The sequence below is a fragment of the Cryptomeria japonica genome, chromosome 8 (genome assembly GCF_030272615.1).
Source record: "Cryptomeria japonica chromosome 8, Sugi_1.0, whole genome shotgun sequence".
Classification (NCBI taxonomy): domain Eukaryota; kingdom Viridiplantae; phylum Streptophyta; class Pinopsida; order Cupressales; family Cupressaceae; genus Cryptomeria; species Cryptomeria japonica.
The window spans coordinates 602,426,954-602,454,506 of NC_081412.1; positions in this window are offsets into that span (position 1 = coordinate 602,426,954).

Consider the following 27,553-nt stretch of genomic DNA (forward strand, 5'->3'; position numbering starts at 1 on the left):
CCAAGATCTGATGTTGGTTGTAGATCACATGCAACTCCTCAAGCAACGGATGATCAAAGATCAAAATAGATGAATGAAGATAATTTTGATATGAGAGAGAAATAGAGACAAAGAAGAGAATTTGGAGAAGACTCTCACCGAGCTATCACTGAACTAGTGAAGGTGAGAGTATAGTGCTTATTATATAGAAAAATATAAGCATATACATCCAAGGGGTGATTTAACTCCTATTCCCCATAAAAAGTGGGAGGTTTTACCTTCTCGGTAAATGACAAAACATGTGGCATAACCTCCTTACATGAAGACAGGAAAGGAGTTGACAAAGTTGGCACATAAGGCCATAAGAGGGTGTGTAACCCAACTACCCCATAACCCACTTAGGAAATGACAAAATATTGGTTATGAGAGGTGGCACAACAAGCCAAAAGAGGGTGTGTAACTCAACTACCCATGTTAGGTGGAGAGTTACACATGTAGCTGAAGTATTTCTCCACGTGTCCTCATATAAACCACTCCTATTAACCTAAGCAAGCTTAAATAATATATGTGTAGGAAAAATAAATACCCCCTAACATAAGGAAAATAAAAAACCTATACTAATAGAGATAAATTGAGAAAAAATATGATTTTTCAAGGCAATATGGAGATGCAAGATGTTTTTTGAAATTTTTAAAAAAATTTCAGTTTTTTGGGAATTTTAAAATTTTTCGATATTTATTTGTCGATAAATTTTATTAAAAAGGATAGTGAAAAATTGTGTACAAATAATGTGGGCATAGTGCATACATGCCCTAGACATACCAAGGCTACATAGTCGCCTGTGTCAACATGGGCTATATAAACCCTCTAGGGCCCGTTTCCACCTCATTTTTGCACTTTGCATTTGAAGAGTTGATCTTGGAGAGGAGAGAAGAAATAGATCCCCCTACAACAAACATCATTTTGAGCGATTTCGACGATTCCAATGACCAATAGAGTACGACCCACCAGGAAGTTTGATTTTCTGACCTTTGTTGTGAATTTTGTAGCTAGATTTTCCTATTTTAGGGCTAGATTTTTCAAGTTTTTGCTCGTATGGATAGGGTTTTTTGTATTTTTTATTTTTTGATATTTTAGTGCATACGTCCCGTTTCAAAGTGCATATGTCATACGACGTAGTACATATGATTTTTTTCATGGCACATTCATTTGATTAAATAGCGCATATGTTAAATCATACAACACATACACTTTAGCACATACGTTGACTGTTTTAGTGCATATGTGACAATTTTGATTTTTTTGACATTTTTGAAAATTTTGTCACGTGCCAATTTGATTTTTAGATTTATCATGATGTTTGGCACCTTTGTGATGTGTTGATATGTGCTAATTTTATCCATTGAGATGTGTGATGTTAAAAAGTTGGTCTAGGGTCAATATGAGTCATCTTTTGATATTAGTCGGGTTAATATGGTTCAAATTTGATATAGGTCAAGTAGGTATGAGTCTTCATTGTTGATATGGGTCAAGTGTCAAAATGTTTCAAAGGTCGATATTGTTGGGTAAATATTTTGTCACTAGCATATCAACTACAAAATATATAATTCACACACAGCTATGTTGAGAAATTAATCTCTCTTCTTAACAAGGGGAGGTTCCCTTTGAAATTCCTTCTCTAATTAACAAGAAACTAAAATCTTTGGGTAAGTATCGGGCATATAACTCTCTTTTTTTAGAGTTTATGTATTTTCCCTCCACTTGTTACAATTCTCTATCACTTATGATACTTAAAAAAATGAACAAACTAATTCCAACAATTACGCCAAAAATTACAATCAAGAAGCACAAAGTTTTTCTTAAATGTAATTCTAACTAAACTAATCATTACAAATGCTATGAAACTAAACTTGTAGCTCAAAGTCTTCAAGGGTAATTTCCCAAATCTTAAAACTACAAATAATAACAGCAATAGAAAGCCTACCACTAATCACTTAACATCAGAAAATTTCTCAAATATATTGTTAGCTCAAAGTCTACTCCACACACTTGGAAATATCTTTCAATAATATAGACAAATTTTCCAACAAAATTCTAATATATATAAGAATGATTGTGAGAACTAAACATAGGAGTAATTCCAATCACAACCACAATCTTCTACTCACTCAAAGTTGAGGTCTAATGGATTGCTTTCTTATATTACTTTGAATCAAATTTTACATTCAAAAAGCTCAAAGTCTTATTTGGAATAAAATTTCAGTAGAGTTTTGCTAAGCATATAAAAGATAATTACTTACAAATTAGGTCCTCCTTATATAGGAAAAGAGTGAAGAAATATGTGGGCACAATTGACTAATTCAACTACATAGGCCCACTTGACTACAACTACTGCATCAAATGAAAATGCAACTATAAGAAAATTTGCAGTCACTAGGAATGCAACTACATGAAAAGAAAGTGTCAAAAGAGGACACTTTATTCATCTTTCTCCTCATTGGATTACTGTAATTCCTCGAACTAGGACATGACAGCTTCTATTTTGGCTTTGTCTGACATGATGGTGGAACTATAAATAGCTTGAACATGAGAGACTACATCTCTTGCTTCTACATATCTTTTCCTCCCATCCTTCAACATTGAGGCAATAACTTCAAAACTAACTTGTTTATCAAATGTGCTTAATCAAAAATCATGTTTTGTTAGATGAGAAATCAAGGTAAGAAACTCTTGTATGGTTCTTTTACTAGACACCAACTTATGAACATCATCATACAAATAAGAAGGAAGGTCAGCCACTCTTGCTGAAATGAGATCAACCTCATCATCGCATTCTTTCTTTTCTTGGTCCAACTAAGAAATCATTGACCCGATCACTTCATTTTTATGTGATTATAATGATAGAGTTTGAATATATTTTTCTCTTGTCGATATCACCTTGTTCTCTATGAGGACATTAATTCTGAAATCTTCCATCTTTGTCCATCATGTCATGTCATTTCCAGTGTCTTCCATTTCATGAGACAAAGTGGTCTTGATGCCCTGCATTTGACTTTGAATAACACCCAAGTCCATTAACAGTTTGACTATTAAATCCAAAAGATGAGATCCTTCTGATTTTAACCAATCAATCCATACATCCATCACTCAACCCTTTACCCCTACCTGTTCCACTTTCTTCAATGCCTTAGTGTCTATTGAAGAGACAATGGGTTCAACATCTTGAGAAGATTGTGTGAGCTTAAGTAGTACACTTGTCAGTTGGTCACACTTCTGTTTCAATTCATTTTTCTCATCCCTTTCTTGATCAAACCTACACACCAGAGAATTGAAAGTAGTTAAAGACTCTTGTTTGATACTCTCATGTGTTTCAACCCCTAGTTCCATTGTTTTCATTGTGTAGTCAGTGGGACAAATATTATCTTTTATTTTATTTGTTGTGGGTACCAAGACTTCAACATACTTCCTCTTGCTAGTAGGATCCTCCAATATTCATGACACGGTCTTTGGCTTCTTGGTACCTTTGGTTTTAGTAGGAGTCAACTGCTCAAAACTAAATTCATTTGGTTAATCACCTGCTTCTTTCTTTTAGGCATCACTATATCCATCCATGGTGGTAAGTTTGATTGGGTGGATGGGGTAGTTACCTCTACTTGTGTATAAAAAGGTACCTCTTCCACATTTTGTCTTGAAGATGTTGTTGCAGAAGATGAGGTTGCTTATACCAAAGACATGGTAGCAGGAATAGTTGTGACTGGTTCTGTGGATGTACCGACAACAACTACTAATGGTGTTTCCTTTAAAGAGAGTGTAGTTGTATCTGTTGTTTCTGCTATAGTAGTAACTTTGGTGCTTACTAGAGGTGGAGCTTGGGCCATGATAGTCACAATGGGTAAAGTTACCAATCATTGTTCTTGATAAACTTGCTCCATTGTGTCTGTAAAATCTAAAATTGATGATTCAATTATAGGTAGACGAATATCATCAAAACTGGGTAGACTTGATAATGTAAATTCCTATTCACCTTCTTCTTGTGATTTATTTATATTCAATCCTTCATCATTATGTTCTTCTTCATCTTGTTTTGAATCAGATTCAATGGAATGAATGATTACCTAAGTGTGGGTTGATGCATGTGAAATAGAGGAGGTATCACTTTCATCTGGTGGGGTTGACCCACCAACATCTTGCATTTCTTCCTCATGAGGAAGCTCTCCATCTTCTAGTCTTTTTTCTTTCTAAATCTTTTCTACAACTTTCTACTCAGACTCTTTTGCTTGTGTCATTTGTATAGCTGAGGAACATTCACCTTTCTTCAACCCTTTGATAGTAAATTTAATTTTAGGTCCTTTTTCCTTGAATTGTGTCAAAGAGATCGATGGGGGTTCTTGCACATCGACTTTTCTTTTGGTTCTTAATTCAGTTGTTTTACCAACTAGACTGTCATTATTGTCATCATCCCTAGAACTAGCAGGAAGTTTCTTCATTCTGATCTTCTTTTTCAATAAGCATGCATTAGTATTGACCAAATAGGGGTAATAATTTGAGTAATATATTTACTTTGCCTTTTTGACCATTGGATGGATGGCAATGGAGAATCAACAATCTTCCACTGAAAATAGACTAGATCCATTATATCATTAGTATCCTCCACTGTCATTGAGATTTTAGCCAAATCCAAATTTTTAATTTGCTCCAATGTAAGGCAACTGAAATCCATCCTCCTCACATCTTCTTCATCCTAACAATCCACCCATAAATCTTCAAGCCTGTATACAAACTTTTTTTAAGTTTGTTCTTCACTCCATGAAAATCAAAATTATTTCGGGCTTTGAACTTCCTCATGGTGTTCCATTGCCTTTCTTCTTCCATATTTTTAGCCTTTGAGTTTGTCATTACTAAATATTGGCCAATAGATTCTGGAAACTTTAAGCTAATATTATGAGCTTGTGACTTCTTTTCATACACATGGATCAATTAGTGACATAACTCCATGAGTACAATCTTATCAAATAGATATCTTGGAAAAATAAAAGGTTCACTTGTGAAACATCCTATGTGGTGATAACTCAATGATGAACCACTAGTACCAAATCGGTACTGAGAGGGGGGGGTGAATCAGTACAGACACAAATCCAATCCAAAATTGGTTTGACAACAAACACTTGCAATGACTGATAAACAGAGATACCAGTAAAATAGAGTGCAACCAGTAACATCTAGTATAGCTCAGTTAGTCATGAATCGATCACTCATTAAGCTTTTCTCTTAGCTCAATACCACATTATCATAATCTTCACATGCATGAACTAGTAGACTTAACCATCAAATATTCACAACAGTGAGTTCAATATGTTTTATAGATAGGCATAAAACATAGAACCTTCATGTGCATAACAGATAAAACAAAGCATCATAAGACAAATGCATTTCACATGACACACATATTTTTCACATGGAAACCCAACTGGGAAAAACCACGGTGGGGATGAATACCCACAAGCTACTTTTTGAACTCTTTAGAAGTCCACTTTGTTAGGAGCCTTCTTCAGTTAAGAACATTACAATAGGTTCTGGTAGGAACTGATCCTATTAGGGATCACCCGGTTAAGGGTTAAACCCGGTAGGGTCACCTTGTTAGAGGATTTTAAGAATTCAATAGTTTGAAGGATCTCCTAAGCTTCTCTAGCTTCTGAGAACTCATTAGCTTCAAGTTACCCGGTTAAGGGATTTACAGCAAGCCGGTTAAGACCACCTGATTTAAGGGATTTTGAATCAAGCCAGTTAAGGCTACCCTGTTAGGGGATTTTGCAATTGTTGAAGTGGTTAGAGATCAACAACTATTACAATGATCTATTAACAACACTTAATACTAATACAGATCCGTTTAGGCTCCTCTTTTCCTTCTGCACATACACTATGTAGGTATCTCTTCTCTCCTATGGTCTGGCAAGAATATTGTATCACTTTCACTGGATACACACTCACAAATTTTGCCGACAACTTCAGACAAAAACCTAACACCGACCTTATAGGGAACATACAGGTCGGTAGCAAAAACCTTAAACCCTAAACCTGTTAGGTTGAGCAATTCAAATGGCTCGATCCTGACTGTTGAAACATGCTGCATTAAATGCACCAATCTTGAGTCGATCTCAAGACATTCTCCATCGTCCATTATACACCATTTTCATGGCAACTGATAACCCATCACGCGTTATCACCATTTGATAGACTTTGCACATTCTCAAGGTAGATAGGAATAGTCTTCTTCATGCAAGATCCTTCACGTGCACAAAGCTTATGTGGCAACATGATCTGTCCTCCATCATACTGCTAACTCATCACACAAAGATCACCGATTGAGTCACATAGACTTGAGATACTCCAACCGGAAGCCCCGAAGTGGAAGCTACCTTACCAACTGGTAGTCATACAATGCTTCCATGTGCCAGTTCCTATAACTGTATGTCGGTTCACTTTGAACAAATGTGCTGCTTCACTTTGGCATATACCAGTTCACACATATGTCGGTACCTCTTTCTTCACTTATCTCATGTGCCGGTTCACACTATGTCTCACATTGACATCAATGACAACATACAATATCATTATGTCTTCATGCTAGTTTACATAAGGCTCATGCTGGTTCACATAATGCTCATGCCGGTTCACATAATGCCAACAATCTCCCCCTTTGGCATTGATAGCAATATACAAAAGATATCTTCTCTGCTTCACATCTTCTCCCCATTTTCTGCAGATATCTTTTGGCTTCACTTCTTCTCCCCCTTTGACAACAATGCCAAAGCGGAGGTACAATCATCATTGTTTCCTCATGCTGCTCCCCCTGAGGAGTAGCATCCTTAAACACACCAATCAACCAAAGATTTGTCTATCCAATACCTGACTAATGTGGAACAACAACTTTTAGTTCACCTCCTGAAGGGGCAATACCCCTAATTCACCTCTCAAATGCACAAATGTTGTCTTTGGGAGAGGCTTGGTGAATATGTCTGCTAACTACTCCTTACTGGACACATGCTCCAGTGCAATCTCTTTATTCTGAACCTTTTCCCTCAAGAAATGATACTTAAGCTCAAAATACTTGGCTCTAGAATGTAAAACTGGATTCTTTGATATATTGATAACACTTGTGTTATCACAGAATATACTTACTGGTTTAGATACAGGGATCTTGAAGCCTTCCAGTACATGCTTCATCCAGATTGTCTAAGTGCAGTTCATGAAAGCTGCAACATACTCCACTTCCATTGTAGACTGAGAGATGCAACTCTTCTTTTTACTCATCCATGAGACCAGTCTACCACCGAGAAAGAATGCACCACCGGTTGTGCTCTTCCGATCATCCACATTACCGGCCCAATCAGCATCTATGAATACTTTTAGATTGAAATTAATGTTATATGGGTACCATAGTCCATAGTCAATTGTTCCCTTCAGATACCTAAGAATCTACTTGACTGCACTCAAGTGAGATTCTCTTGGACTCTTCTGGAACCTTGCAGTGATGCCAACTGCATGTGCAATATCCGATCTGCTATGCACTACATAATGCAACTTACCAATCATTGATCGGTATTCCTTCTCATCAACTAGTGCAGAATCATCCTCCTTTGTCAATTTGCAACCGGTCACCATCGGTGTACCAACCGGTTTGCTATCTTCCATGCCAAAAGTCTTCAACACCTCTTTGACATATTTGGACTGAGTGCTGAAGATTCCATCTTTCATCTACTGGATCTGTAGTCCAATGAAGAACTTAATCTCCCCTATGAGTGACATTTCAAACTCTTTCTTCATCTCATCAGCAAACTCATGACTCATCTTGTCATCTCCACCAAAGATGATGTCATCAACAAAAACTTCACAGATCAGGATCTGATCTTCTTCAAACTTCAAGTAGATATTGCTATCTTCACTTGTTCTCTCAAATCCAATCTTCACAAGATGGGAATGTAGGCGCTCATACAATGCCCTAGGTGCTTACTTTAGACCATATAATGCTTTGTGTAGCCTACATACCATGTCACTATCTTCAGATAGGGTAAACCCATCTGGTTGCTTAATATATACCTCCTCTTCAAGTACACCATTTAGGAATGCAGATTTTACATCCATTTGATATACCTTGAATCTCTTAAAAGCTCCATATGCAAGAAGCATACGAATTCCTTCCAATCTGGCTACAGGAGAAAATGTTTCCCCATAGTCTTCACCTTCTTCTTGAGAATATCCTTTGCATACTAGTCTAGCTTTATTCCTAATCACTGTGCCATCCTCATTCAACTTATTTCTGAACACCCATTTGGTGCCAATGACATTTTTATGCTCTGGTCTGGGTACCAAGGACCATGTACCATTTTTCTCTATCTGGTCAAGTTCTCCTTCCATTGCCTTGGTCCAGTCTTCATCATTATGAGCCTCTTTGAATGATTTAGGGTCAAATTCAAAGATCATACATAAGTTTTCTCTGATCTTTCTTCTGGTAAGGATTCCTGCATCTTTATCACCTATGATCTGCTCAGGATCATGGTTCAACTTGACATACCAAGGAATAGTCTTAATTGGTTCTTCTTTCTTTTCTTCTTCATCCTTATCTTCATTAGTATCAACATCCACTAGTTTAGGAACATTGTTACTGGTGCTCAGTTGACTGGCAACTGATTCCTAGAAGGTTGCAACCAGTTCATTTACAACTTTCTCACTGCCAATTTTCTCAGTCTTCTCAGAGGATTCATCAACTCTTACATTGATGCTTTCCATAATAATCTGAGTCCTATTGTTGTAGCACTTGAAAGCTTTACTCTTGGTGGAATATCCTAGAAATATTCCTTCATCACATTTAGCTTCAAATTTGCCCTGATGTTCACTCCTCTTGATGTAACATTTGCTACCAAAGACCTTAAAATAATTTACCATAGGGGTCTTACTGGTCCAATACTCATAAGGAGTTTTGTCCTTGCCCTTTTCGATGAGTACCCGGTTCATAGTGTAAACTGCAGTGCTCACCGCTTCTCTCCAAAAGGTGTGAGCAACCTTTCCTTGGATCAACATAGTTCTAGCTGCTTCAACCGCAGTCTGGTTATTCCTCTTTGCTAGGCCATTCTGTTGTGGAGTCTAGGGGGCAGACAGTTGTCTCTTGATGCCAAATTCTTCACAATACTTGTTGAATTCACTAGAAGTGAATTCCCCTCCTTGATCAGTTCTGAGACACTTGACACTTTTACTGCTTTCCTTTTCCACTAATGCTCTGAAAGCTTTGAATTTCCCAAAAGCTTTAGACTTGTCTTTCAAGAATGTAACCCACATCATTCTTGAGCAGTCATCAGTGAGAATCATGAAGTAACTATCACCCTGCACACTTCTAGTTTTCATAGGACCACATAAATTAGTATGCACAAGATCAAGCAAGTTGTCAGCAGTGAAAGATTTACCTTTAAAAGTTGAGGAAGACATTTTCCCCAATTGACATTCTCTACACAAGTCATTATCCGGTTTGCTCAGCACCGGCAACCCTCTAACTACCTTGATCTTAGTAGCCTTCACAATGTTGTCAAAGTTCACATGGTAGAATCTCCTATGCCATATCCAACTATCATCAAGCTTAGCCATAAGACATGTACTTATATTAGCATTTAGATGAAATAGGTTACCTTTAGTCTGCATGCCAGTGGCTACCAATTTACCATCTTTATCTTTGATTCTCCATTCTTGAATTGTAGAGTGAGTCCACTGTCATTTAACTGGGCAACACTTAGAAGGTTGTGTCTGAGACCATCAACCCAATACACATTGTCAAAACTACTCTTTCCATTCAAGGAGATGGACCCTCTTCCTTTGACCATGCATGTTGCATCATTGCCAAAGCGAACCACACCACCATCATACTCTTCTAATGATAGAAACTTGCTCCGGTCACCAGGCATATGGTGAGAGCAGCCACTATCAATGATACACTCATTGGAATCATCAAACTGGGAGACAAGAGCCTTCTTGTCTGTCACATCTTCCTTTATAGAAACAAACACAATGTCTTCATTCTCTTCATCTTCTGATTCCTCATCTGTGACACCTTCATCAACTGCCACAAAACAATTTCTCCAGTTTCCTCCTTTGAATTTCTTGAACCTTTCCAGTTTGTCCTTGTTGTCACTATTAGGACAGTTCATAGCAATATGTCCTATCCAGTTGTAGGAGAAACATTTCAAAGGTAGCTTACCTTTGTATTTACCAGTTCCTTTTGGGAATCTCTTGGCTAGAAGAGCTTCAAATTCCATCAGAAACTCTTTATCCTTCATTTCTCTATTGTGACTAGGTCCCCCACTAGTGCTAGCCTCTTTTCCTTTTCTAGATGGTATAGCAGAAGCTTTAAAAGTTGATTCTAACTTTTGAACACTACCATCAAAACTATTTAGCTCATAGGCTATCAAGTTGGCTATGATGGAGTCCAAGGATGCCTTAGACTTGTCTATTGATCTCAGCTCCTGAATAGCAGCAACCCTTATTGCATAGACTAGCAACAGGGATCTCAGGACTTTACTTACCATAGTCGAATCTTCTATTTTTCCACCTACACTCTTTATTTCTCCAACAACTATTTTGATTCTTATTCCATACTGCTGAATGGTCTCTCCTTCAACCATTCTCATGTCTTCAAACTTTCCTCTCAACCTCTCTTCCTTAGCCTGTTTTACATGCTCATCACCACCATAGATATTTTCAAGAGCATCCCATACTTCTTTGGGATTTGCCTTGTCCTGAACATCAATAAACTCAATGTCAGATAGACTACTGATGAGGGCTTCCATGACTTGCCCATTTTCTTGTATCTCTCTCTTTTGGTCATCGGTGAGAGTACCGGTAGGAACAACATATACATTTTCAACATACCTCCAGTGTTGAACACCCATGCTTTTGATGAATATCTTCATCTTGTCTTTCCATATACCAAAGTTTTCCCTATTGAACTTTGGACCTTCCCTCTTCATCATTTGGCTAGGATCTTTTCCTCAAGCGGTTAAGCTTACAACATAGAGGACCTAGAGTTCTCTGATACCAATTGATAACTCAATGATGAACCACTAGTACCAAACCAGTACTGAGAGGGGGGGGTGAATCAGTACAGACACAGATACAGTCCAAAACCAGTTTGACAACAAACACTCGCAATGACTGATAAACAGAGATACCAGTAAAACAGAGTACAACCGGTAACATCCAGTATAGTTCAGTTAGTCATGAACCGGTCACTCACTAAGATTTTCTCTTAGCTCAATACCACATTATCATAATATTCACATGCATGAACTAGTAGAATTAATCATCAAATATTCACAACAGTGAGTTCAATATGTTTTATAGATAGGCATAAAACATAGAACCTTCATGTGCATAACAGATAAAACAAAGCATCACAAGACAAAAGCATTTCACATGACACACATATTTTTCATGTGGAAACCCAACTGGGAAAAACCACGGTGGGGATGAATACCCACCAGTTGCTTTTTGAACTCTTTAGAAGTCCACTTTGTTAGGAGCCTTGTCCGGTTAAGAACATTACAATAGGTTCTGGTAGGAACCGATCCTGTTAGGGATCACCCAGTTAAAGGATACCCGGTTAAGGGTTAAACTCAGTAGGGTCACCTTGTTAGAGGATTTTAAGAACTCAATAGTTGAAAGGATCTCCTAAGCTTCTCTAGCTTCTCAGAACTCATTAGCTTCGAGTTACCCGGTTAAGTGATTTACAGCAAGCTGGTTAAGACCACTCGATTTAAGGGATTTTGAATCAAGCTAGTTAAGAATACTCTGTTAGGGGATTTTGCAACTGTTGAAGTGGTTAGAGATCAACAGGTATTACAATGATCTGTTAACAAAACTTAATACTAATACAGATCCATTTAGGCTCCTCTTTTCCTTCTGCACATACACTTTGCAGGTATCTCTTCTCTCCTATGGTCTGGCAAGAATCTTGTATCACTTTCATTGGATACACACTCACAACTTTTGCCAACAACTTCAGATAGAAACCTAACATCGACCTTATAGGGAACATATAGGTCGGTAGCAAAAACCTTAAACCCTAAACCTGTTAGGTTGAGCAATTCAAACGGTTCGATCCTGACCATTGAAACATACTGCATTAAATGCACTAGTCTTGAGTCAATCTCGAGACATTCTCCATTGTCCATTATCCACCACTTTCATGGCGGCTGATAACCCATCACGCGTTATCACCATTTGATAGACTTCACACATTCCCAAGGTAGATAGGAATAGTCTTCTTCATGCAAGATCCTTCATGCGCACAGAGCTTACATGGCAACACGATTTGTCCTCCATCATACTACTAACTCATCACACAAAGATCACCAATTGAGTCACATAGACTTGAGATAATCCAACTGGAAACCCCGAAGTGGAAGCTGCCTTACCAACCGGTAGTCATACAATGCTTCCATGTGCTGGTTCCTTTAACTGCATGCTGGTTCCCTTTGAACAAATGTGCCGCTTCACTTTGGCATATACCAGTTCACACATATGCCGGTACCTCTTTCTTCACTTATCTCATGTGCCGGTTCACACTATGTCTCATATTGACTTCAATGACAACATACAATATCATTATGTCTTCATGCTAGTTTACATAAGGCTCATGCCGGTTCACATAATGCTCATGCTGGTTCACATAATGCCAACATGCAGATGTAAGTGAAAGTAGGAAACTGAAGAAAGACACAACCAAAATAAGAAACCCCATTGTATGTTGCTTCTGAGAGTCTCTTCTTCTATAAGTCCTTATCAAACAAACATTTCCACACAACAAAGAAGGCATCATTGACCCTTTTGAAATGACTTCTCTCATTATTAATTGTGATCTGATCATAATAGTTGCAAACATGTACTAACCTCTTGTTTCCCTTTGTAGACAAAACTGGGTATTACCTCATAGAGGTGGCTCCATACACAAGGTATGACGTCATATAGAACTTCAAAGCTATTTTTACCTCTTTTAATTGTGCACAAATTACATCACTAATCTACTCACCCCAATCTATTTTGGTAGTTCCTTTTCTAATTATATTCATATAGTAACACATCCAATTTTGAAAATATTGAGAATCTTTTAAACATTTTACTCATGCCAGCATGGTAACCATATCATTGTATTCCTCATTGAAATCACTTCTATAGAAATATTTTTGCCAACTTGTAGTTGTAGAACCCCTAACAGAAGATAGAAAAATTGTATTGATCATTTTCTTATACTTTATTTCATTTTTATCATAATATTCTTGAGCACTTTCCTGAGTAATGTTAGCTACTTCTTCAATTGGAGAACCCTTGAATACATTGTTAAAAAAAATACTATCTAATTTCATAACAACATTATGATTGACATCCTTCACTTGTCTTGTATTTGGATCAAAATTATGTGCCACCGCAAGTATTAACTCTGGATCATGAGCTACGATTGGGAAGGAAACATATTTGTGCAACTCTGATTTAATTACATTTGACATATGTGAAGGAGATTTCTCATATGATCAATGAAATCTTGCATGTCTACATGACCAGTTTTTATATCCCTTATCTCCTTAACATTAGAGTTAACTGAGCTTTCTGGGAGCATGTTCAAGTATTTATCATACTTTTACTTCATCTTTTTCATAGATGGATTGCTTTGTGAGGACTCTAACAGGCTCGAGGAAGGCTCTGATTTGCCTTGGTCAGGCTTTGACATTTGCAAAGTATTGTATTCAACACCAAGGATTAGTATTTAGAAAATTATCACCATTAGATGAGCAAATTTTATCAGTCAGAACAAGAATCCAGAGCTATACTAGACTTATGAAAAATATTATCAAAAATTGGAAGGTTGGAGAAAAAAATCTGACATGGAAGTTAGAAACCAAAATTCGCACATCAGACTTTAAAGTCTAGTGTGCAGGAAAAACACATCATAGTTTTCATATCAGACTTTAAAGTCCGATGTGCAAATGGGAAGAACAGTATTCAGAGGTTTAAATTTTTATCTGCGTTTTAACAAAATGCAAAGGTAATATGCACATCGGACTTTAAAGTCTGATGTGCAAGCCAAAAGGCAATGCAATAGTTGACCTGTCAGGTTTTAAAACCCGACCTCTCAGCTAGAAAAGACACAAAGGTTGACAAGTCAGGTTTTATAACCCAACATGTCATTTTGGAAGAACATGATATGATAACATGTCAGAATTTAAAGTCCAATATGTTAGCAAAGAAGTATTTACATTACTAACATGATAGGCTTTAAAATTCATTATGTTAGCAATGGAAAGACAAAAAATTGCTAGTTACATGTTAGGTTTTAAAACCTGATATGTTAGCAATGGAAAGACACATCTCTTGCATGTCATATTTTAAAATCTGACATGCAAGAAGGGAAAAATGACATCCCCTTGCATGTGAGATTTTGAAACCCGACATGCGAGGATAAAGGGAAAGACCAAGGGGATCAAGGCAATCATATTCTAAAATCAGGCATGCCCTAATGCACAACAAAACACAAAAATACGGATGCACAAACCCTACCCTAACGCACACAAAAAATTAAAATGTGAAAGGAAAAGAAGAGGGAAAAAACCATACCCAAAAAATTATCGACTCTTTAATGAAGAATTAAAAAATAATCACTAATTGCAATCTAAAGATGGAAAAGGCAAGGAACAGATGAGAGGGGAGCCAAGACACGAAGAAAATGATTAAAAAAAATAAAAACTTCATTAAAAATCCCTTAAAAACCTAATTAAATAAAAGACAGACTACAATAAATGAAGTTCGACTTGACAGGTAAGACTTTAAAGTCTGACTTGTCAGTCACAATACAAATCGACTGCAGGCCAGACTTTAAAGTCTAACTTGTCAGGCACAAACAGAAGGGAATCTGGAACATCAAACTTTAAAGTCCGACGTGCTGACATGAGTCATTGCAGGTCAGACTTTAAAGTTCGATCTGTCAAAACATAAAAAACTCTCTAACTTCTAAATGACCAAACGTAAAGATGCAAAACAAAAAGTGACTAATAGACAAGGTCGATTAGCCTTTCCTGAAGCTCGTGAGGTATGAAATGGAAGAGTTTCATAGGGTTGCCTCATGATTTTGGCCACGCTGAAATCAAGGACAACAACTGGCTCTGACTGGGGAACAAGCTACACCACTTGAAGCTTGTAGAATTCAAAACTTTAAGTGTGTGTATCCATTGGGCTATAGAGTCAGGTGACAAAAAAAATAAAAAAATAATATACAAATATTTACAAAATGTACAACTTTCTTTTGCATTGCTCCTCATTTAGTAAAGAGCTTCAAATTTTGTCCACTATGAGGTAGTGAGAATGGGGTACCATCAATATATGTAGGAAAATAGGTTTTCTCGCTACATACTTCATGAATAGTGGAGGTGCCTCTGCATAAGAATTAAATTTTCTGTGCATACCCTTTGGTTTCCTCCTCTTGTCCCATAACAAGACTTGATCACCAACTATGAACTCATGAGAAGTTGCCTTCTTGTCAAATAAAACCTTCACTTGGCTTTGGTGTGCAACAATTATATCTACCACCTCTTCTCTTGTTTCCTCCAATTGAGAAAGAAACATAATCTGCTTATTAAGCGAACATTGATAAGTTTCATCTTCAACAGCCTTGGCAAGCTTCAATGCTAGAAGTTACAAAGTGATAGGAATCTCAGCATTCAATCCATATAGAATTTGGAAAGGTGACATGCCAATTTGTCTCTTAGAAGTTATATGATCTACCCATAGTGCATCCTAGAGAGTCTTGTGCTAGGTCTGATGTCTCTCATCAACAAGCTTCCTAATAATGGTAACTAGGTTCTTGTTCCTTTACTCAGCCTGACCATTTCCTTGTGGATAATAGTTAGACGAGTGTGAAAGGCTAATACCATAATTAAAATAGAAGTCAATGATATCATAAGATGAAAAACAAGAAGCATTATCAGTTACTATATTATGAGGAACACAAACCTCAAAATGATGTTTTCTTTCAAAAATTGACAAACCACTACTGAAGTAGCTTGCCTTGTTGGAATTGCCTCCACCCACTTGGTGAAGTAATCTATCATAGTGAGAATATGTATGTGACCCATACTAGAAGTTGAATTCATAGGTCCAACAAAATCCAATCCCCACTATTGAAAAGGCTGTTCAATTACCACTGGATTAAGAGGAAGTGCGTCTAGCTTAGGATTGCCAACAAACTGCTAACATTGCTCGCATTTGCAAACCCAACTATATGCATCCCTAAACAATGTTGACCAATATTTTCTTGCACACAAAGTTCTATGTTCAGTGACAGGAGCAGAAAAGTGTCCACCACACGAAAGATCATGAAAAGCTTGAAGTAATGTTACTTGTTGTTGCTTGTCAATGCAACACAAGAAATTTCCATCCAAACCCTTCTTATACAAACCATTGTCCCATAAGACAAAGTTCACCACTTTGAGCTTGAAGGTCTACTTTTCATTGCATGACAAGTGTGCAGGACACTCACCATATATTAAAAGATATGTCGTCAGAAAATCACTCATCAGTAGTACTGACAAAAAGAACCTTGGGAAGATCTTCATTCATGCCCTCATTTTCAAGCACTACGTCATCACTTGATTTTCTATCAGCGATCAACTGACACAAACCTTTTCCACAAACCAACTTACTAGGCTTAATTTCCATGTCATATTCCTGAATTTTGGCAACCCAATCACCCCTTTAAGTTCCAAATTCATGTTGTGTTAGAATTGATTTGACAACAACATCAAGAACAAGTGCAATGACATGTGAATTTAGAATATAAAATTTAAAATGTTGTACTTCTTTAACCACAACAAAGGAATGCTTCTCTATTTCTGAGTATTTCAATTCATGAGCCTTTAATGGATAACTCATGAACACAATAGGTGATTCAACACCCACATTATCCTTCTACATTAGTATAGCTGAACAGGTATGATCAAATGCATAACTATACATGATAAACTTGTTGGTATTTTGGATATATTGATATAGTTTTGTCATTGATGTCAACACCTATTAACACTTATCAACTCTGGCACTCTTGAGAATTGGCAATGTTCACCAGCAAACAAGTGACTTATGCACAGTCACCGGTATCTGGTACACTGACTGGATATATTTTTCACCGGCACTTGGAATGATATGGAAAACACTTGGGTATGTCAAAGACATCATTTGGACACTTTGTCTTGGAGATTTGTTCATTAGTATATTCGAGTTTTCATATTTGTTGTTACTAGCAAATAGGTCCAGAATAAGCACCGGTAGGCTTATCTATTCCAGATCAGCATGACAGGCTTTGGAGATGATTTATTATTGTTGTAAATGCATTAAGCCGACATGTTGTATCAATTATTGCATTGGTTATTGATTTACTTGTAATTGTTTTTATTGTAATATCTTTTAGAGCCGAATTGGTCTTAGGTTATGGTATATATGTAAGATCTTAATTCTAAGATTGATATGAAATTGGGAAAAAGGAATTGTAAGAAGGTATATGTGAGAATAAGCAGAGCTATACACACAAACATCATTTGAAGGTGAAGCAAGGTTTTTGTGAAGGCATATCAGAACTGAACCGGTACTGAATCCAACATATGAAGATGCTATTTTAAGAAGAACATCATTATTGGATTTAACCATCCAATTGTAGTCAGTGTGACTCCTATTTGTGTTTGAGCACTAAGCTCTAGGCGCTTGGCTTTTCTGCATGTGCAGACCCCATTTGTATACACATACTATCTGCAGTAGTATCATCTGATTGTGGGTAAGGTTTCCCATCGTGGTTTTTCTCCTTATGGGGTTTCCAAGTACAAACATTAGTGTTATGTGTTGTGGATTTTATTGTCTTTTGTTTCATACATTAATATTTACCAGTACTGTAATTAACTGACAAACTATCTACCGACATAAAGTTTGGTTTACCAGTATTAAGCATTAACTTTGGATAAGTTGTTTTTGGTTTGAATTTATTAGACAACTGATTCACCTCCCCCTCTCAGTTGTCTCTGGGACATCTAGGAAGTTACAAAGAATGGCTATACTGCTTCTACTCTTGGTCAGCCTAATCCACCTACCTTAGGAAAAGATGAGGAAAATGATTGCAAAGCAAGGGAAGCACTTCTAAGCGCATTATCAGATCAACAAATCATGGGATTATCAAATAGACCTACTGCTAAAGCTATTTGGGATCATTTGGAAACATTAAATGAAGGAGATTCCATAGTCAAAATTGCAAAACTTGAAAGCTTCCGAGTCAGGTATGAAAATGTGAAAATGGAAGAAGATGAAAGGATTTCTGCTTTTATGGAAAGAGTTAATGAAATTGCTTTGGGTATTAAATATTGTGGAGGAACCTTAAGTGAAGATGAAATTTTTTCAAAAGTTTTAAGAGGATTGCCACCGGCATACAAAATGAAAGTTACTACTATAAATGAGTTAAGAACAATGCCTAATACATCAGTAACTAGGGACACATTGATTGGAAAACTTTCAGCTTTTGAAATTGAGGAATTTGGTCTTGTTGCTACTATAAAGACAGATTTAGCTTTTAAGGCATCAACATCATCTGCACCATCATTTGACAAATCTGATTGGAAAAACTTTTATACAAAAGAACTTGAAGAAAGCTAGAGAAAAAATGAAGAACTTGAAGAACTTGAAGCACTATTTGCAAGAAAAATGCCTAAAGGTCCAATTGGAAGTAAGTATGAAGGTAAAACACCCTTTAAATGTTTTAAGTGTAATAAGATTGGTCATATGGCTTCAAGATGCCTAGATAGACATGCAAGACTAAGAGAAGAAGCTAAAAGAACAGACAAGCCTAACCCTAAATATTAGAGATACAGATTTAAGAAGAATAAAGACAAATATTATTATCTTGTTGATGAAGGAGTCACTAATGATTTTGATGAGGATCCGACAGACAATGGATGTGTCTTTGCTGTTATAACAAAAGATCAACCAACACCTACTGTTCAACTGGTAGAGCAAGCCCTGGCAGCTAAAGTCAAAGTTAAGAATGAATGGATCTTTGATTCAGGATGTTCACATCACATGACTGGTGATAAAAGTAAATTCTTGACTTGTCAAGAATATAATGGAGGTCTAGTAAGATTTGGAGATGATAAAGCTTGTTTGATCAAAGGAAAAGGTACTATATCTCTTGATGGTAAGCATAATATTGACAATGTTTACTATCTTGAAGGTTTAAAGCACAATCTTTTGAGTGTTGGTCAATTAGTTGATAAAGGATTTTAGTTACAATTCAAGAATGAAAAATGCAAAATCATGAACAAAACTGGTTTGGAAATTGCAACCGGTAATCAAACTAGAGGTAACATCTTTCATTTGAATAACAATGAAAAGACATGCTTGATTGCACACATTGATGAAAGTTGGCTATGGCATAAGAGACTCTGTCATGTAAATTTTGATTGCATTGTGAAAATCAGTACTACTAAGGCAGTTAGAGATTTACCTAAGATTGTTAAACCTCACAATTTGGTATGTAAAGAATGTCAATTTGGAAAACAAGTTAGAGCATCTTTTAAAAGTTCCAAAAAAATCCAATAATGCTCTTGACTTAATTCATACTGATTTATGTGGTCCAGCTAGAACTAAAAGCTTACAAGGTGATAGATATTTCATGCTAATCATTGATGACTATTCTAGAATGTGTTGGGTTACTTTTCTCAGAGAAAAATCAGAAGCACTTGGGAAGTTCCAACTATTCAAGGTAATGATAGAAAATGAAACTGGTAAGAAAATCAAATGTCTAAGATCAGATCAAGGAGGTGAATTTACATCTAAGGAATTTAATACATTCTATGAAGTAAATGGAATCAGAAGACAGATATCAGCACCCCAGATACCACAGCAAAATGGAGTTGTAGAAAGTAAAAATAGAACTATCTTGGATGCACCTGGAAGTATGCTATCAAAAGCAAATCTACCACATGTATATTTGAGAGATGAAGTAAGTACGTCGGTCTACACATTCAACAAAGTTCACATCAAAGGTGAAACCGGTAAGACCCCTCATGAACTAGGATTTGGTATTACTCCTACTCTTAAATATTTCAGAATATTTGGAACTAAATTCTATATTAGAAGAGATGAGAATATTGGCAAATTTGATCCTAGAAGTGATGAAGGAATATTTCTTGGTTAGGGTATGTGCAGGATCATGAGGGGCCAAAAGGTGGCGATATGCTGATTAAAGTTCTGATAATAGGCTGATTGAAAAATATCTATAACTTTCAAATGGTATACATTTTTTGAATTTGAAACATGCATCACATTCTATGTTTCATATACTATAGGATTAAAAAAAGAAAAATTGAATTTCATAAAGTTTTGACCAAGTTATGGTGGTTAGACATACAAGTTTTTTATATTTTTAAAAAGCTACGGTAAAAAAATCATAATTAAGTATTTATTTCAAAGAAAAATATTTAAAAATATGTGTCACATCCAGACACGAGTCTTCTACTTATAGCTAAAATCTTATAAAAAATAATTATGATTTTACTGTGATAAGGGTGGTTAGATAGATACCCACTTCTTATCTTTTTCCTAAAATTTTAGTACTACTACATTGAAATTTCAATTTTTTGTCAAATAGATTTATGTTTTTCAAAAAACAAACTAGTAGCTTAGAAACTACATTCAATTTTCTACAGATTCTATTCTTACATGTTTTTAAAATAATGTTGATAACTTATCCAAAATTTTATGTCAAGTTTCCTAACTTTGTTTTCTAATTTTCATTGCCACTTAAGAGCCTGTTTGGCCCACCATGATCCTGCACATACCCATTATTCTTCTAAGAGTAAAGCACATAGATGTTTTAACAAGAGATTGCAGAAAATTGTTGAGAGTACAAATGTGAAGATTGATGAACAGTTTAGAGGAACTTCAAGGTATATAGACTTTGAATCGACAATAGAGATACTGATAAATGAACCTACATTGAACCCACCAGTATAGAATGAAGATCCAGTTACAACGGTATCATCTGAAAATTCCACTGTAACTGAGTAATAGTAGCAAACGAAGACACCCCGGTATGTAAGACTGAATCACTTTGAAGATTAGATAATTGGGGACAAGTATCAAGGAGTTATGACAAGAGGAAGACTGACAAATGAAGAGGTATGTCTTATTTCTCAAATTGAACCATCATCAATTAATGAGGCATGCAAAGATAAACACTGGATTAAAGCTATGAAAGAAGAATTAGAACAAATTGAAAAGAATAACACATGGACATTAGTTCCCCGACCTAAAGACAAAAATATAATTGGAACTAAATGGGTATTCAAAAACAAACTTAATGGAGATGGTAAGGTAATAAAAAATAAAGAAATACTAGTGTGTAACAGATATTCACAGAAAGAAGGAATTGATTATAATGAAACCTTTGCACTAGTAGCTAGAATTGAGGCAGTTAGATTATTCTAAATGGAGATCTTGAAGAAGAAGTTTACATTGAGCAACCTGATGGATTTTCTTTGATAGATAACAAAGATATGGTTTGCGGGTTAAGGAAAGCATTGTATGGGTTGAAGCAAGCTCCAAGAGCTTGGTATGCTAGATTGGATAATTTTTTTTTGAAGATTGGTTTTTCTAAAGGTAATGCTGATAGTAACTTATACTATAAAGTGATTAATGATGACATCTTGGTTATAGAAGTTTTTGTTGATGATATAATCTTTGGAGGAGAAGATGGATTATGTAAAGACTTTTCTATTGAAATGCAGCAAGAATTTGAAATGTCTATGATTGGAGAGATAAAATTCTTTTTAGGATTGCAGATTTCACAGATTCATAAAGGTATATTCTTGAGTCAATCTAAGTACTTGAAGGAGTTACTAAAGAAATTTGGGATGGAGAACTATAAACTAGTAAGCACACCTATTACTACAAATGACAAATTATCACTAAGGGATGAATCTACACCTGTTAATCCGACTAGGTACAAATCTATGATAGGAGGTTTACTGTATTTGACACAAACAAGACTTGATATTATGAATGCAATATGTATTGTTTCAATTATTTAGAGTAATCCTAGAGAAAATCATGAATTAGTAGTAAAAAGGATTTTCCGGTACTTACAAGGCACTACAAATCTTGGCTTATGGTATCCTAGAGTTGAAAAATTTGAACTATGTGCACACACAGATGTAAATTGGGTAGGAGATGTGGATGACAAGAAAAGCACCACCGATGGAGCATTTTTTCTTGGAAGAAGATTAATTTCTTGGTTGAGTAAGAAACAAAGTTGCACATCTTTATCAACAATAGAATCAGAATATGTTGCAACAACAACTAACTATACATAGGTATTATGGCTTAAGAAAATGTTAAAGGAAATAAAGGTAAAATGCAAGGAACCTATAGCTATCTATTGTGATAACACAACAACAATTGATATATCGAAGAATCTGGTACTAAATTCTAAAACTAAACATGTTTCTATCAAACTAAATTTTCTAAAGGAGAATGTTGAAGCCAAAGAAGTAAAACTAGTTTATGTGAATACGAAAGAGCAGATTACAGATATTTTCACTAGTTTATGTGAATACGAAAGAGCAGATTACAGATATTTTCACTAAGCCTTTGCCTAAAGAAACTTTTGAGTATCTTAGAGATCAACTTGGGGTCATACACCCACCGGTAGAGACTTAGACAGTTGATGTTTGTCATCAACTAGCAGAATTAATAGAGAAATCTTCTATTCAGGATTTGATGAGGAGAGCTACTTCTCAGGGGGAGTAGTTGGTATAATGAATTGGTTGGTATTTTGTATTTGAACTTGGTTTTGTATTGGCTTTGGAATTTGATGTCAAAGGGGGAGAGATTGATATGGAAAAACACAAGGAAAACACATGTTACTCTTAGGGGGAGAGATTGTTACTTTGGGAGAGATTGATTACTCTTTGTATCTGAATTTTGATTTCTAGTTATGATCTCTTTTGGGAGATTGTTGGTTTTTGGTATTTGGCATTCTGTTTTGGCACTTTGATGGTTTTTCCATTTTATGTTGCCATCAATGTCAAAGGGGGATATTTTTGGTATTTTGGATATATTGATATGGTTTTCTCATTGATGTCAACACCTATTAACACTTATCAACTCTGGCAATCTGGAGAGTTGGCAATGTTCATCGGCAAACAAGTGACTTATGCACAGCCACCGGTATCTGGTACACCGACATGATATATTGTTCACCGGCACTTTGAATGATATAGAAAATACTTGGTTATGTCAAAGACATCATTTGGACACTTTGTCTTGGAGATTTGTTCATTGGTATATTCGAGTTTGCATATTTGCTATTACTGGCAAATAGGTCCAGAATAAGCACCAATAGGCTTATCTATTCCAGATCCGCACGACACACTTTGGAGATGATTTATTATTGTTTTAAATGCATTAAGCCGACATGTTATATCGATTATTGCATCGGTTATTGATTTACTTGTAATTGTTTTTATTGTAATATCTTTTAGAGCAGACCTACTAAAATTGGTCTTAGTTTATGGTATATATGTAAGATATTATTGGTAAGATCGATATGCAATTGGGACAAAGGAATTGTAAGAAGGTATATGCAAGAATAAGAAGAGCTATACATGCAAACATCATTTGAAGGTGAAGCAAGGTTTTTGTGAAGGCATATCAGAACTGAACCGGTATTGAATCCAGCATATTAAGATGCTATTTTAAGCAGTACATCATTATTGGATTTAACCATCCAATTGTAGTCAGTGGGAATCCTATTTGTGTTTGAGTAGTGAGCTCTAGGCACTTGGCCTTTCTACATGTGCAGACTCAATTTGTATACACATACTATCTGTAGTAGTATCATCTGATTGTGGGTAAGGTTTCCCACCGTGGTTTTTCCCCTTACAGGGTTTCCACGTACAAACATTGGTGTTATGTGTTGTGGATGTTAATGTCTTTTTGTTTCATGCATTAATATTTACCAGTACTGCAATTAACTAATAAACTATCTACCAACATAAAGTTTGGTTTACTGGTATTAAGCATTAACTTTGGATAAGTTGTTTTTGGTTTGAATTTATTAGACAACTGATTCACCCCCCCCCTCTCAGTTGTCTCCGGGACCTAACAAAACTCTTTGGTATAATTAGGATAGACCAAAACTGGGGCATTTTCCATAGCTTCCTTAATTTCATGAAAAAATTTCTTTCCTTCATGAGTCCACTTGAAAAGAGAATTGCCTTTCATCATGTCAACTATGTGATGAGTCTATTTGGCAAAGTCTAGAATAAATCTTCACAAGAAGTTTACTTTACCAAAAAAAGAATGCACAAATATCTTACTTGCTTGCAAGGAAAGATTATAGATGGCTTTTACCCTTTTAGCATCAATCTTGATACCTTCTCTTGAGAAAATATTCCCAAGCAACTTACCTTCAGGAACCCCAAAAACATATTTCTTGGGATTAAGAGAAATTTCATGTTGGCGACATTTCTCCAATACTTGCTACAAATGATAGAAATGATCTTGATGCTTCTTAGAATAAACTGTCAAATCATCCAAATAGATTACAATTAACTTACTGAGAAAATCTTGGAAAGTTAAGTCCATTGCATGTTGAAAAGTTGCTCCTACATTTATCAACCCAAAAGGTATCCTGCGGTATGCAAAAGTACCTCAAGGCATGGTAAACGCAGTCTTATGTTAATCTTTCTCAAGAACCTCCACTTGATTATGACTCAAAAATCCATCCAACATGGACATCATTTCAGATCTAGTAACAACTTATAAGACATAAACCATGATCAGCAATGGGTAATTATCTTTCAAAGATGCATGATTAAAATTCCAATAATCAACACATATGTAGATCTCACCATTATTCTTGTGCATGGGCATAATATTAGCTATCCAAGTGGAGTGATGAATAGGAAGGATTATCCTTTCCTTTAACATTTTCTAGATTTCGACAAAGATGGTATCATAAATCTTTAGATTGTACTGCCTTTTCTTTTGGCAAAAATGAGCAACATCCCGACTTCAATGGAATGTCATGACGAAGCTCTTCAGAATCAAAAGACTTCAATTCATCATAAGAGTAGGCCAAGACATCAATATATTGCTACAATAATGCAACAAACTTACACCTTTCTTCATGTGAACAATGTTTTCCAATGTTAATCATCTTTGGATTCTCATCCATCCCAATATTCACTTTCTCGTACTTCATTGTACTAGCAGTTGATTTTTGTTACTTTTTGACATAGCGACCATGCTTGTAAAGTAATTTTTCAAGAGAAACAAGATTATACGGAATCTTATTACATTTCAATTGTAGAAAGTTTTCACCAGTTTCTGCATCGACACTTTCAATAGAATCTTTTGAAGGATACTTACTACCATCTTGAAATACAAGTCATCAAAATTATTAGTAGTCTACAAGAAGTTGATTACATGCTGATCATTATTGAATACTTACCAATTGTCAGAATTATCAGGAACACTTGGTTGAAAGATCATTTCAATAGTGTAAGTTGATCCTGAAAATTCCTTGTGTGGAACCAACAAGGTTGTAGAGAGTGCCAAGGAGTCTGACCTATCATTGAATTCATGGGAAACAATAGATAAATAAAAGGCATCAAATGTCTCAATTGAGTCCCACAAAAGATTATGATAATTCCTTAGCATATTTCTCCTTGTCTGGTAGATATTTCTTTGCATGCAAATTCTTAATTCCACTCTTTCAAGCAACATTAATCCCCAAAAGAAGAGATTCATACTCAACATTATTAGTAGTATTGTTAAACTATAACTTGAAGGAAAATGGGAAAATTTTACCATCAGGAGACACCAACACGATACTAGCTCCTAATCCAGTGGAAGAACAACTTCCATTAAATTCTAACGTCCAAGCATAATTTGGACCACCAACACTAAAAATATCAAAATTGAGTGGTTTCTCTTTTGGAGTTGAAGATCACATAGATTCAACAACAATACTTTCACAATCACTTGAAATTTCATCAAGAAAAACAACATCCTCAATTTCAGGAACAACTTCAAACTCATCATCAACATATAAGAAATAATTGCCCATACCTGATGACTTAAAAAGAATTTGAACCTACTGATCATTAGATTTCACAACGGTATATTATGATTCCTTTTCTAGATACAACTTTTTGATCTCCCCCTTGACATGAATACGTGCTTCACTCATATCCATGTTTAATTCTCCTCGAACATCTTTACAAAAATTCTTTCCCAATAGTATGCCATAGGAAGCCGACACATCAGCTACCAATACAGTTATTTTGATCTTCTTGTTTGGAAATGTGGCAAAATCACATTGTGCATCCTTAATCTAACCTATTAAGGGGAATTTCTGATTATCCATTGAAAAGAATCTACCAAACGTCTTAGTCAAGGTCAAACCAAGAGCGTTGGCAGCTTTTGCTGGCATTACATTGTTAGATGCTCCGAAATCAATTACACAATTACTTAGCTTATGACCATTTATCAACGAGGAGATATAAAATGGTTCTATATTTTCTGTAGGAGAAGGAGAACTTGCTAAGTTATTTTGAGATGTGTTATATTTGGGAGGATTACTTGGGGAAGTATCTTTTTCTCTTACAAATTTGACCAAATGATCAAATTGATCCGGATTGGATCTCAAATATTCTACATTAGACATTTGTACTTTAGTTTTCCTAGCATGATCTATAATATCAAATGACTGAAAAGAATTCATCAAATCTTGGTTAAGATTCTCATTTTGAGAACTTAAAACATTAGGTGCACTAGTCTTTGATGCAGATGCAAAAGAATTAATAGGTGCTGAAAAATTTTCAGCAGTCGAAGGAGCACTTACATTTTTATCCTTTGGAGGATTTGGTAAAGGAGTCCCACACTTAGCAATAGTAACTAGAAAACGTTGAGAATCCACGAGCTATATTGAATCATCACTCTTCATATTGACAGGTGGTTGTGCTTGCCAATGGGTGAAAATGGCAAAGACATCTCCATCGTGTGCATCTGGCACATCGTCTACTTCATACTTCATATATATGATATTAGAGTCACCAGCCAATTCTGCATCATCTCCATGAAGCAAATTGGCATCTTCATCACCAAATGGAGGAAGATCATTCTATTCAACCTCATAATAGCCTATAGCCAAATTTTGAGGGGGTGCTTCCAATGTAAGTCTCTCTGAAGAAGCATGTAACTTGTTTTGATTACATGTAGCATAATTGGAACATCAAGGTAATAAGTATTTCCTTGTGAGTAAATTTTCTTCTTAAGTTCTAACAACTCATTTGCTAGCTTTTGAATCATGAGATCAACAAAATTTGTTGAAGAAGATAATGAATCAACAATTTGATTATTCCTATCCTTGTTAGGATCTTCTCTTATTCTACCAGCAAAGATAAGATCATCTTCAATTGATATGGGCATCTGTTGTTCA